We start from the raw sequence: 12,468 nt of genomic DNA on the forward strand, positions 1-12,468 counted from the left end.
AAGCATTTCATATATACTGAGAAAGGAACCCCTGCATTCTAGTGCAAATGTCTTTGCAAATTTCTGAAAATAGTATGTTGGCTGTTGTGGGGAGGAGTTTGGTAATTGAATGTACTTAGAAACAGGATTTATATAAATAGGAAAGGCTAAGGAAAGGCTAGGGCACGAAGAAGGGGACAGATAGAATTACCTTAAGGTGTTTCTTTATGACTCTTCCCTGCCCTAAGTTACACGGTAGTTACAGGGTAGTTTAAAAATGTACTAGCATTAACAGAATTGTAGCTGTGATAGCTTTTTTTATTGAAGGAAAATGAGTTCTTTTGATAGCTGTCTAGTATACCCATAATTATGATTAAATAGAACGGGTGGAAGCAAACGGTTGAGTCCTGACTTGAAGTAGGATATTCCGGTCATATATTAGCCCCTGCTTGCCAAGTTGTACTAATTTTTGTGCTTAGTGTGGGGAGGAGAACTAGTTAAATTAATGTGTTCTGTATAAATCAGGACATACTTTACCATAGAAGCAATGAACTAGATCACTGCACTCTAAAAGTTCAAGAATTAAAGGCATCCTGGCATGTGTTAAGAGCTGTAGCTTTAAAGTCAGGCAGAGCTGACTTCTGTCAATGCTGCTTAATACAGTGTTGCTTCAGTTTCTTTAAAATGTAGAGAATATTTTTCTTACTGGATTTTTGTAAGGATTAATTGAAATGATGTTTGTAAAGCAGGAAGGCTGGTCCCTGGGACATAAGCAGCTCTTAAATCATTTTTACAGCTCTTCATTATTATTAATAAGTTAAAATTCAAACAAGTAATCCACTTTTTCTGTGAGCCACTCATTTCAACTCAAAGAGAGTTGTAGCTTAGCTTTGGCATAATCAGAGCTGCATGTCTAATCTCAACTCTTAACTTAATAAATAGGTGCCAAAAGGTTAGGAATGAATTTGAGAAGGATACTGACTCAACATGGCTGGCAGTCTATCAGCTAGTAATGGTTTGGCTGTGCAATTTGGGAACTAGAAATTGTTAACACCATCATTAGATGAATTACAGTATAGAACAGTCTGTCATTGTGCAGCCTCTGCATCACAGTCATCTGGGATATTTGTTAAACAGCAAGATGCCTAAATATTCGAGAACTATGGTATAGTCCTTGATAGTGGAGCTCAGGAATCTTCATTTTTAACAAATATCTTAGATGATTTTATACATATTAGTTTGAGAACTGCTGGCGGAAACTGAGTCATTAATTTGGGGTTCTAGTGTTCTCCGAGTCCATTTTTTAAGCTACAGTGTTCTGTAAACACACATGTATAATGTAAACAAAGGGAGCTTAACATCTGAACCTTTCAGATGTTTAAAGAGGCTTAAGATAATTGCCAAGGCCTTGATCTAGACAAACTATAGAAACCTGATACAGGGTGATTATATAAGGAGTAGGCAGAAGAAGTAACCCTGCAAAAGGCATCCATCAGGCTTCCTTGTTCAAGAAAATTTCCCCTCAAATTCTTTTGAGTAAAGATATTCTTAAAAAAATGTCTACTGAAACAGTTAAATTAGATATTGTGATTATCAGATAATCTGATTGCTTTTCACTTAGCTAAATAACCTACTCAAAATAGAGATTCTGATGGAAGTGTATCTACTTTAGAATTTGGTCCTTTGGGTAGGAAGTAGGTTGGATGGGGGCCATAATCTGTCTCTTTTGGGAAAAAGCTGTTGCTTAGTTTAAGGGCACTGACTTGTGAAAAACATTATGAGAAAAGATTTAAAGTTTAAATCGATCAATCAGGAAAAAAAGTTGATGCTTATTTTCTCTAACTTTTGCTTAGAGCAGTGATGTTGACAGCCTGGGTCTGTGTCAATTAAACCTTTCTCAGTCTTGTGACCGTATCTGAGAGTGGAACAGCAAATCTTTATGTTTGGGCTGTTCCTGGAAAAACTTGACCTATGTTTATGTCAACCATATTTGTATTGTGTTTAGTACATTTTGGTAAAAATGGTAAAAAACAACAGCAAAAAAACCCCACGCCAGATCCATGATTCTTTCTAAATTTGAGTGGAAAGGATTAGTTGGCATTTGAAGAGCGTATTGCTTTTGTATTTGTTTTCACTGACTTTGTGGCTAGTGCTTTGAGGAGAAAAACAATAAACTCATCTCTCTTTGTCCTATGAGCTGTGAAATATGGTGTCACTGTTTAGATTTGAATACCCAGGATGGAGAGTGCACATTATACTCAGGAATTTCATTGTTCTAAGTTAAAAGTTTTGGTAATAATAACTTATTTAAACTTTCTTTGTGATTTAATTTTCCTCTAAAATGTTGGCTTTTTAATTGCTTAGGCCTTAAAACAAGACATACCTAGATTTGAATTCTCACACTTATTGGCTAAGTGATTTTAGTCAAAATAACCTTGGATTAAGCCCTAATTTTATCATATGTAAACTAGGTATTCATATGTAAAGGAGTAGTAATACCTAATTGATAGATTTGTTGTGTGACTTACACCTGGCACTTAAAATTAAGTGAATATTCACTGGGATATGTTTATAATACCTTGTTGATGTCAGATGTGTTTCAGAATTTATTTTTCCTCTTTTAATTTAGAAAGGTAAAGCACTCCATATATGATGTTAGGTAAAACCCCAATGGAATCTATGGCAGCACCCTGTACTGTCTTTGGCAGATGTTAAAGTATGGATAAGTACGGCAATAAAAAGTCACACATCAGTCAGATTTTGCTGTTAAATGAGTCCAGGTCAGTTTAGTTTTTGCCACCAAATGAGTTATGAAGTAACTGCGTTTTTATAGCTTTCTGGGTTTTGGATTTGTGGATAAATGACTGGTCCTGTATTTTTACCGTATTTTAAACAAGAGAAGAATTACATTATTCTAGGAGTAAAGTTTTAGCTGTTTAGTTGATTTTCTCATTTTGGACAGTTTCTGTATATTTTGGATTCTGATACTTTTAAGAGTGAGGATATCTGGTGAAAGTTTATATTTAGCAGCCTGCTTAAATTCTTAGGAAGAATATTTATAAATAGTAAACTAACATTGTGTATCACTTACTTGGGTAGCTTTAAAAACCTGAAATTGTGAATTTATTTATTTATTTATTTTTTAAAGATTTTATTTATTTATTTGAGAGAGAGAATGAGATAGAGAGCACGAGAGGGAAGAGGGTCAGAGGGAGAAGCAGACTCCCTGCTGAGCAGGGAGCCTGATGCGGGACTCGATCCCGGGACTCGAGGATCATGACCTGAGCCGAAGGCAGTTGCTTAACCAACTGAGCCACCCAGGCGCCCGAAATTGTGCATTTATAACAAAAGATTTAACAGTACTATATTCTCAAGTGCTTAAATGTTATTTTGATCTTATCCTTACTGCAGATATGGGGGGCTTTGCTACAAAGCATTTTGCAGCATGGCCATGTGACTGAAATGCCTTTCTTAACCTACTGTCTTTCTTAACTACTGTCCTCTACAGTTGTGGAAGGATGGTAGAAAAATACTGGAGTTTCTCCGCCTCAGAGTATTCAGAGTGTGGCTAGAGTGGTGGTGGTGATGGGACAGTGTTAGGAAATGAATACTCATTGCACACCTTCTATGGTCCAGATTCTAGAAACAATTTTAGTTTCCTAGAGTGAATGTTAACACTTCCTTTCCCCTTCTCAAAACTCATTTTTGTATCCTCATTTTACAGATAAGAAAACTGAGACTCAGAAAGGTTAAATATAAACAAATAGTAGAGTTGAAGTTTGGACCTAGGTCTGTCTGGCTCTAAAAGATGTTCTTTATATTTTTTTTTAAGATTTCATTTATTTATTTGACAGAGACAGAGACAGTGAGAGCAGGAACATAAGCAGGGGGAGTGGGGGAGGGAGAAACAGGCTTCCTGATGTGGGACTTGATCCCAGGACCCTGGGATCATGACCTGAGCTGAAGGCAGACGCTTAACGACTGAGCCACCCAGGTGCCCGAGATGTTCTTTATATTACATGACTCCAGCATGCTCTTCTCACACTAGAAATTGGCACTTTGGAATTGAAGAATTTGCAAATTTCCATGGCTACTTAAATGCTAGTAAATTAGAATCTTTCATGTATTAAGAAACAATCAGGAAATGTTTTGGCATGAACTTAACTTTGGGTCATGATATCCTGGTGAGCAGTGCAATGCAGAAGAGCTCTAGCGTCATCAAGGCCTGGGTTTGGCCTGACATTAAGAAACTTTGTTTCAGGGCACCTGAGTGGCTCAGTCGTTAAGTGTCTGCCTTCTGCCTTCGGCTCCAGTCATGATCCCAGGGTCCTGGGATCGAGCCCCACATCGGGCTCCCTGCTCAGTGGGAAGCCTGCTTCTCCCTCTCCCACTCGCTCTGCTTGTGTTCCGTCTCTTGCTGTGTATCTCTCTGTCAAATAAATAAAATCTTAAAAAAAAGAAGCTTTGTGTCCCTGACTAAGTCTCTTAATAACCTCTCAGCTTTGACTCCAAACTTTCATGAGTTTCAGTGTTTTTAGACAAGCAGATACTGTGTATTTGAAGAATACCAAACGTTAAAACATTACTGGTTTCAAAGGAAAAAAGTCTGGAAAGCAAGTATTATGCTATTAAAATACCATCCTTTGAAACAAACAACCAATTATTTATGGAAATGTTTGTATCATTTTGAAATATGAGATTGTACACAATATAATTACATTAAGTTTGATCCTTGCAAAAGTAAGAATGCTGTGTGCCATGGGTGTTTTTCCCAGAATTTATGAATCATGATCCCAAGGGCTTACCTTTTTCATTGTTAGCGTGTTTACGTTTTATACATTATCTTTTTTAGATTACTTGTTCTTTCTCAATTTTAAGAAAAGCTTTTTTAATGACCAGCCTAAAAACCCCACAAACCACCCTCCTATGAAGTTGCTTAATCTTTAAGTGATATGAGAATAGTATTGTCTGATTGATACAGCAAAATGCTGTTTAAGGCATAGATTTAGCTTAGCATTTTGTTTTTTGTATTCTGTTTTTGTAGTGAAACATAGTAAAAAGAGTGTTGGCTTTGAGCCCAGGAGATCTGAAAGTCAAACCTTGACTTCCACTGGTTTTATGGCCCTCAGCAATTTACTTAAATTCCTAAAACCTAATTTTTTCATTTGTCGGTAGGAATAATTGACTCTGAAGGGTAATTGAAAATATCAGAGATGGGTTTTTTTTGTAATGTGACTGATAAATAATAGGAGTCCGATAGATGGTTATGGTATTCTTACTAGTTTTGGAGTCAGAGACCTGATTCAGATTCCAGGTTTAAGACTGGCTATGTTTCTCTGTCACTTAGACACCTCATGTAGTGCAGTTGGCCCTGGGTAGTTATACTCTATCATTTTAGACTTCTGTTTAGGAAGTGTTTACACAGCTCTTTTTATTACTGTAAGTTGATTCTGTAAGTTTGAAACTTAAGTTTTAAGATGCTTGGTGTTTATTTGAATTTTATTTTGTTAATTGAGTAATGCAGCACAGGAGCGGGAAACCTGTTTTCTACTGATATCCACTAAGGCGTGGAGGAAAAATTATTGAATACAAAAATGTTTTGCTTGAAAAGTTTTGGTATTTTGCTATTATAAACATAATATTGCATATTATGAGAAACTGAGAAATTATAGCAAATTAGAAAAGAAACTATCTCATTCTCATTACTGATATCATTTTGGTGTAGTTTTCCTTTGTTGATATAAATAAATCTTAGTGTCAGTTCTTTTAAAACAGGCAAAGAAGGATCATCTTCCCAAATTAAGAATAATTATGAAAAATACAGTTAGTCAATGCATAAGCAAAAATGTGTTTCACTTTTTTATTATTACCTGAGGAGGAGGAGAATGGAGCAAGGAGAGAAGGAAGGATTGGTGTGATAAAAGATACAGTAATAGTGACAAAGTCCTGTGCTTTTGTTTTTAAGGACCTTAACGGTTTAGCTTAATTAGAATAATTGCTGCTAAATTTCATGAATATGTCTGTCCTCACTAATGTTTTCTAGTAAACAAAGTACAAACATTTTTTATATACCTTACTTCCAGTAGAGGAAAACTGTTCATTTCATTTTTGGGGAACTTGGTATAATGTATTTATATATTTTTAAAGGTGCATTTTATGGAGCAATATCCCCATCTTGTGGCCTTCTAGAAAAGTGGCAACACTTTTTTACCACTGTTTTTACAATTAAAAGCTTTCTCTGATGTTGGCCAAGGGTTCAGTCAAGTTTGTAATAGGCAGTTCTTACTGTAAATGGGGGTGGGGAGTAGAAAACAAATGATTTGTATACCTGGATTGCAACTTTGTAAAAAAGAAACTTATTGGAGGAAAATAATCGTATAAAAATGAAAACAGTTGTGGGTTGGGTTGGTATAAAGATTATGGATGATTGCTCCTCTTTCATGTTTTCATGAAATATGCAGTGTTTTTAGACAAGCATTTGTGTGTTAGAAAATCTCAATATGTTGTCATTTAATAGGATTACCAAAGCCCAGAGAAATTTAGATGCCCTATCTCACTGTGCCATTTAGTGAGACTGTCGCCTTGAGCAGTGTTTTTTAAGCTGGTGACTCTTAGAGGAATATATTCTACATGAATTTTTACACTTTTTTTCATTTTGATGATAATATTAAAGGGAAAAAATCAATTCGAGAAGTACAGCAGTTCATTTAAGAGACCATCTAAAAACTAAATAAGGCTATTTGGTTTCAAGCCTGGGGTTTCTCAGTTGTTTTTGAGATTCGGTTGATACTAATTAACCTTCAGTAGCAAGCAAGTATTAAACACTCCTGTGTGCTGGGCTTTTTGGTAGGCAGGGTAGATATAATGGTGAAGATGTGTCCTGCATTCTTGGAATTTACAGTCTAGAATGTCTATGCATTGAGAAAAATAAAGCTATTTTGAGGAACACAAAAGGTAGAAATCAAGGATTCTGGATAAAAATAGCTATAATTTTTTGAGTAATCACTGTGTGCCAGGCACCACGCAAAATGCTCTCGGTACTTTTTCTCAGTGTCAGAAATTTATTTTGGAATTTTGCTTTGATTTTTGCTTTAACAATGCATATGCGCACAAAGAAGGGTTTGTGGAGGCTTAGAAACATCTCTGTGGAACAGTAGGTTTCCTTCTACAGTACAAGTGGTTCAGCTGTTATGGGTCTGGTAGGCTTTTGTGGCTTGGTCTTGTTATCTTACCACCATTTATAACATTTCTTTGGGGAAATTTGTACTGTGTTCTAAGCAGCCATCTTCCCCCCAGACTTTTAGAGTCCAGTTGATATATAATTTGGGCATTAGCATATGACTTCTGAATTATTTTGAATAAAATAGGGCTAGAAGTTTTCAAGTTTAAACTTGAAACTTGAGCTTTCTCTTATTTATATACTTTTGGATGTTTAAGTATTTAATAAGTAAAATTTTAGGTAACATTTATGCTTTACTTTTGTATTGGATATTTTTGTATTGTGCCATTATTGTGGGCTGTGGCAATGAAATCACATTGGTAAAATGGATATGGACTTGGTGCCCAGAATTACCAGGGCAAAGATGCGAGAGGGTATAGGTGGTTTATAAGATCTTACAGGATTTTCTTTATAGTATTTTGAAGTTTTAGTTCTGTGCTATGTGGGTATTTTTTTTTAATCTAACCTCCCTAACTAGTTCTACAGGGTTAATGTTATATTAATTATAGAATCTTCATTGAACTTACATTTATTGAGTGTTTAGTAAGGGCTGAGCACTAGGCTAGGGGTTGGAATTATAAAGATGAGTTGTAATAAATTTACTGTGTAATAAGAGAGATAAATAAACGTGGTTACAGTGCTACGAAACATGTAGTAGCTTAACTAGTCAAAAATTGGAGAGATGACACTTGAGCTGAATCGTGATTAGAAATTAGGTAGATCAGGGTTGACGGTACCCATATGTTTCTGTGAGAATCACCTCAAGACCCCAGTAGAGTTCCCCAGATGATTCTGACATGCAGCCAGGTTGGGGAAAACTGGTAGTGGATTAGAAATATGTCATTAGTGAGCTTTGGGTAAAGAGCTTTTCTGGAGAATACCAATTATCTTATTTTCTCTAGCTGAATTTTAATGAATGAAGGTGGCAAAGAGTATATGTATACATGATGCATTTGAATAACCAGGAGTAGTTTGATAGTAGCTAGAGTATTCCCTTTTCTCTTCTGGAACTTATGCTCTAAACGGCTCTAACAATAAGGGTCATTGCTTCGATTTTATTTATTTGTCAGAGAGAGTGCGCAAGCACAAGCTAGGGGAGCGGCAGGCAGAGAGAGAAGCAAGCTCACCGCCAAGCAAGGAGTGTGATGTAGGACTAGTGTCATTGCTTCTAAACATGAATGATTAAAGGTGAAGTGGAAAAGGGGGGGGTGCCTGGGTGGCTCAGTCGTTAAGCGTCTGCCTTCGGCTCGGGTCATGATCCCGGGGTCCTGGGATCGAGCCCCGCATCGGGCTCCCTGCTCAGCGGGAGGCCTGCTTCTCCCTCTCCCACTCCCCCTGCTTGTGTTCCCTCTCTCACTGTGTCTCTCTCTGTCAAATAAATAAATAAAATCTTAAAAAAAAAAAAAAAAGTGGAAAAAAATTCACGTGTCTGTGGAGATTGGTACTGTTACTCCCCTGGACCCAAGTCTCTGCTCTTTTTGTCTCAAATTCCTTACCTAATCATATTGCTGTTAAAACAGGTAATATTGTCTGTTTTTATTGACCATTATATTCCCAGTGTCTCAAAGATTGCCTCCTTCATTGAGGAAGTTGGTAGGTAAAACGTCCTTAACTTTCTTCTCAGACACAGAGATAATCTGCATTCTCACCCATTTCTTTTCTCTGTCTAGCCTCAGTGTGGGCTGTTTATGTCTATACCTCTGTTAAATCTCAACTAACCCTGCCTTCTCAGAGATCTTGTCTTAGTAATCATCATTTCTTCTATGACTTCACTTCTTCCTGTCTCAAAATACATTCAAGTCTCTTCTATCTTCCATCAAAACCAAACCTATGAATACCTCCCCTTAAGTCTGTATCTGTCTTTTCCTTTACAGTCGAACATCTAAACAGTGGTTTCTTAAGCCATTGGCTTTTGGCCCTACCACTCTATTAAAATTGCCTTTTCTAAGGGCTTGCTGCTAACATCCATATTGCCCAGTGGGCAGTTCTCTTTACCTGTCTTACTGTTACCGTCTCTCAGAATCCTTTCCTGACATTTCTTCACCTCTTCCCACCAAATCTGATTTAGGTGCTCCTCTTTTGTACTTCTGTAGTACTCTGCACAACCCTGTCAGTGAGCTTAAAGCTGCTGATTTCCTTGCCTGTTTTCAGTGCTAAATTATAAACTCACTGAGGGCAAAGAGCATAGCTCAGATGATTTTGTATTCCTACTGTTTAACACATCTGAAAACCTGTCTGGTATATATATGCTGAATGACTTAATTCAGAAAAATTGTTAAAAGAAATGCCCAATATGTAGTTTGTTTGTTGTGTGCTAGGTACTTTTCTTAGTGCTTTGTCAGTGTTAACTCATAAGGTAGGTTCATTTTATAGATTTAAAAACTGAAGCACTGTGAGGTAAAGAAGCTTGCCAAAAGTTGAACATAGTAGTCAAGTGGAGCCAGGATTTACATCTCGGCAGTCTGACTGCAGAATTTACACTCTTAACCACTGTGACGCTGCCTCTTAGTACACGTGGGAGTAGAAATTCAAATCCACATTCAAACTAGACTTTGGTAAATGATAAGTTTCTTATTTTCAATAGTTTGTTACTTCCCCCACTTCATTAGAAATAATTGGACCACCAAACAGACTGAAAGGCTTCTACAAGTGACAGTTTAGTTGTTGACAGGGCTTGACTTGTGTTTCTTGTAATTTCAAACATTACTAGATGTTTAGAGTATTATATTAAGCTTGCAGTAAGTGTAATTTTTTTTAAAAAATTGTTAACCTCAGACTTGGAAAAGAGCAAACCTGGCACTTCTGTCAGCTCAGAATATAAATATCTTTGCTATTTGATCCTCTGGACTGGCCTTTATTTCAGTGTGTCATCGTTATTGCTAGTTGAGCCTCTAGTCTACTGTCCAAATTCTACTATTAATTATTTAGTACCTTTTTCGGAGGGACTTTGCATTCTGTATAGGCCAGCAGACCCTAGAAGTTTTGCTGGCTGGAAGTTTATATGAAACACATTTTGTTTGAGAGGATGGGTGGTTAGTTTTGCTTTGGATAGGTAACTATTTTGTAACTGTTTCTCATCAGTTGAGGCAAGCACCTTGATAAGAAAAGGAAGTTACTGTGATCACGTTTGTGCTGTGACTGAGGTCTTGCTGGGTGTGACGCAAGGCTGATTTGAAGGCAAGGAAGTAGATGGAATTTGAAGTAACCAGAATCTAGAAGTAACTTGATTAGAACTAACTAGAGTGAGAAAGAGAATTGAGTTAAATAGCTTGACTAGAGCTATTGGACATTATTTTCTGTCACTTTATGTGAAGAGCAATGAGGAAGTAAATTGTAGGAATTTAATGGGCAGCAGTTCATTAGGGTGTGTGCCATGGTAATTTGAGGAGGCATAGGTTAAAATCAGCAAGGCTTTTGACGATCTCAGTAAGGATGTACAGTAATAGTGCAAATGTTTGTTGATTTCAGGAAGGGAAAGAAGCTTATAATAACTATATAACCAATGTTTAGGTTGGTCATAGAATAATTTGGAGAGCAAGGAGTTCACATAGTTTGGAAATGATTAAAATTGGCAAAGAAAGGGAATCTACAGATGGATCAAGATTTAGTGCTTATCAGGAAATTAAAATTGTGTGTATGATACATTTCAGTGTTAAGATTTTTATTTTTGCTTGTTAGCTTGAAGTGGCAGTAGGTAACATTAATGGGACAAGAAAATTTTCAGATCAGTTTATGGTAAAGCAGATCATCTGTGTAATTGAGAGGAATAACAAATAAAAGATACAGTTGAATATAAACTCAATGTACACAAGAAAGTGAGATTTAAAAATAGGGAGAGTGAATTTATGAAAGGGGAGATATAAGATATATCTTGAAGAAAAAAGTCAAAAGAGGTCTAGATTTGTGTTGATGGGAAAGTAGAGGTAAAAATTGGAGGATGAGTGAAAACAGAACCAAAAGGTTTGGGAAAATTAATGAATTTACCTCCTCTGGTTGAAAATCTGAAATTGAGTGGAGATAAAAATAAGAGTTGGAGATAGTGATTTAGGAAATTTGGCATTTTGAAGATACATACTTTTTTTTATTAAAAAAATTTCCATCAAAAACTAATGATGTAAGGTATGGTGATTAACATAACAAAAAATTTTTTTTTAATTTCCTGTGCTCCTTCTGTGAAGTGGCATAAAATAGTTCACTAAAAGGAACTTTAAAATTGAAAGTACAGAAGGATGGAGGAAAGGTGAGTTTATTAGAATTTGTGATTAGATAGGCATTTTTAGATTACGATAGATACCCAAACCATAGTCAGAAGTTACAAAGTACCTGTAGATACCCATCTTTATTTGTCCTTTGTCTGGTAGATACTGCAAGTGCTTTATAAGTCACTGGAATGACAGAGTTTAAAAGTGGGTTTTTTTTTTTGGTTTGGTTTTGTTGGGGTTTTTTTTAACCCAGTGGGTAAATTATCAGGAGGGTGATGTTCCTGTGTTTTGCATTTAAGAGGATCAATCAGTGATACTTAGGTCAGTGTGGACAAGTAAACTTTTTAAGAAATCAGCTAGCTTCTCTTCCAAACAGAAATGTTTGTGAAATTTTGAAACTGTGAAGTGCTATGGAAACAGAGTACTGAGGATATTGCCACTAGGTGCTGGTAGGACAGAGAAGAGCTGGAGAGACTGGAGACGCTGAGTTAAGTGGACAGATTGTAAAGGGAGTGTGTGGTGGTAGAGCTTTGGGGACAGCCCTGCTGGTCAGTGGGATGAGATTGGCCAGTGGGATACAAGGCCATGGAGTTGTTGGCATACATGCAGAGATAAGAGTAAGGATGATGGTGTGGTGTGGGGAACAAGGGGCCTGAGTATTAAGAAGCTATTCAGGAAGTTGGAAACATCTTTGGATCCTTAGGAGACCACAGTGGTGATTATTTGGAGTTTGGTAAAAGTAAACAATTCTGAGGGCTAAAAGACACTGGTATTGAGAAAACTTCTTGCTCCTTCCTTTTCCTTTCCCCCAACGTGTAGACCTAGTGGTGTGATATTGAAATCCACTGATGAGTTGTAGTCCCTGTAAAGTTGATTTTTCCCTTTCTGAATTTTTAGGTCATCCAGAAATACAAAATTTAACAGGATTATGCTTTAATATTATAACAGGATTCCACAAGAAAAATGTCTTTGAGATACATCAAAAAAACTCCCCACACAGTTAGAGCCATTATATTGTTTACTAAGGTTACCAAATGCCCTGGTGTGCCCGAAGTGAGAGGTTTCTAT

At 36.6% G+C, this 12,468-nt stretch overlaps 1 protein-coding gene across 3 annotated transcripts in view; it reads left to right on the top strand.

The window, feature by feature from the left end:
• Positions 1-12,468, top strand: part of WWP1 (WW domain containing E3 ubiquitin protein ligase 1) — a 108,600-nt gene that overhangs the window by 6,229 nt on the left and 89,903 nt on the right. The gene's annotated exons all lie outside the window — the stretch shown is intronic.

The sequence above is a fragment of the Zalophus californianus genome, chromosome 4, assembly GCF_009762305.2.
Source record: "Zalophus californianus isolate mZalCal1 chromosome 4, mZalCal1.pri.v2, whole genome shotgun sequence".
Taxonomy (NCBI): Eukaryota; Metazoa; Chordata; class Mammalia; order Carnivora; family Otariidae; genus Zalophus; species Zalophus californianus.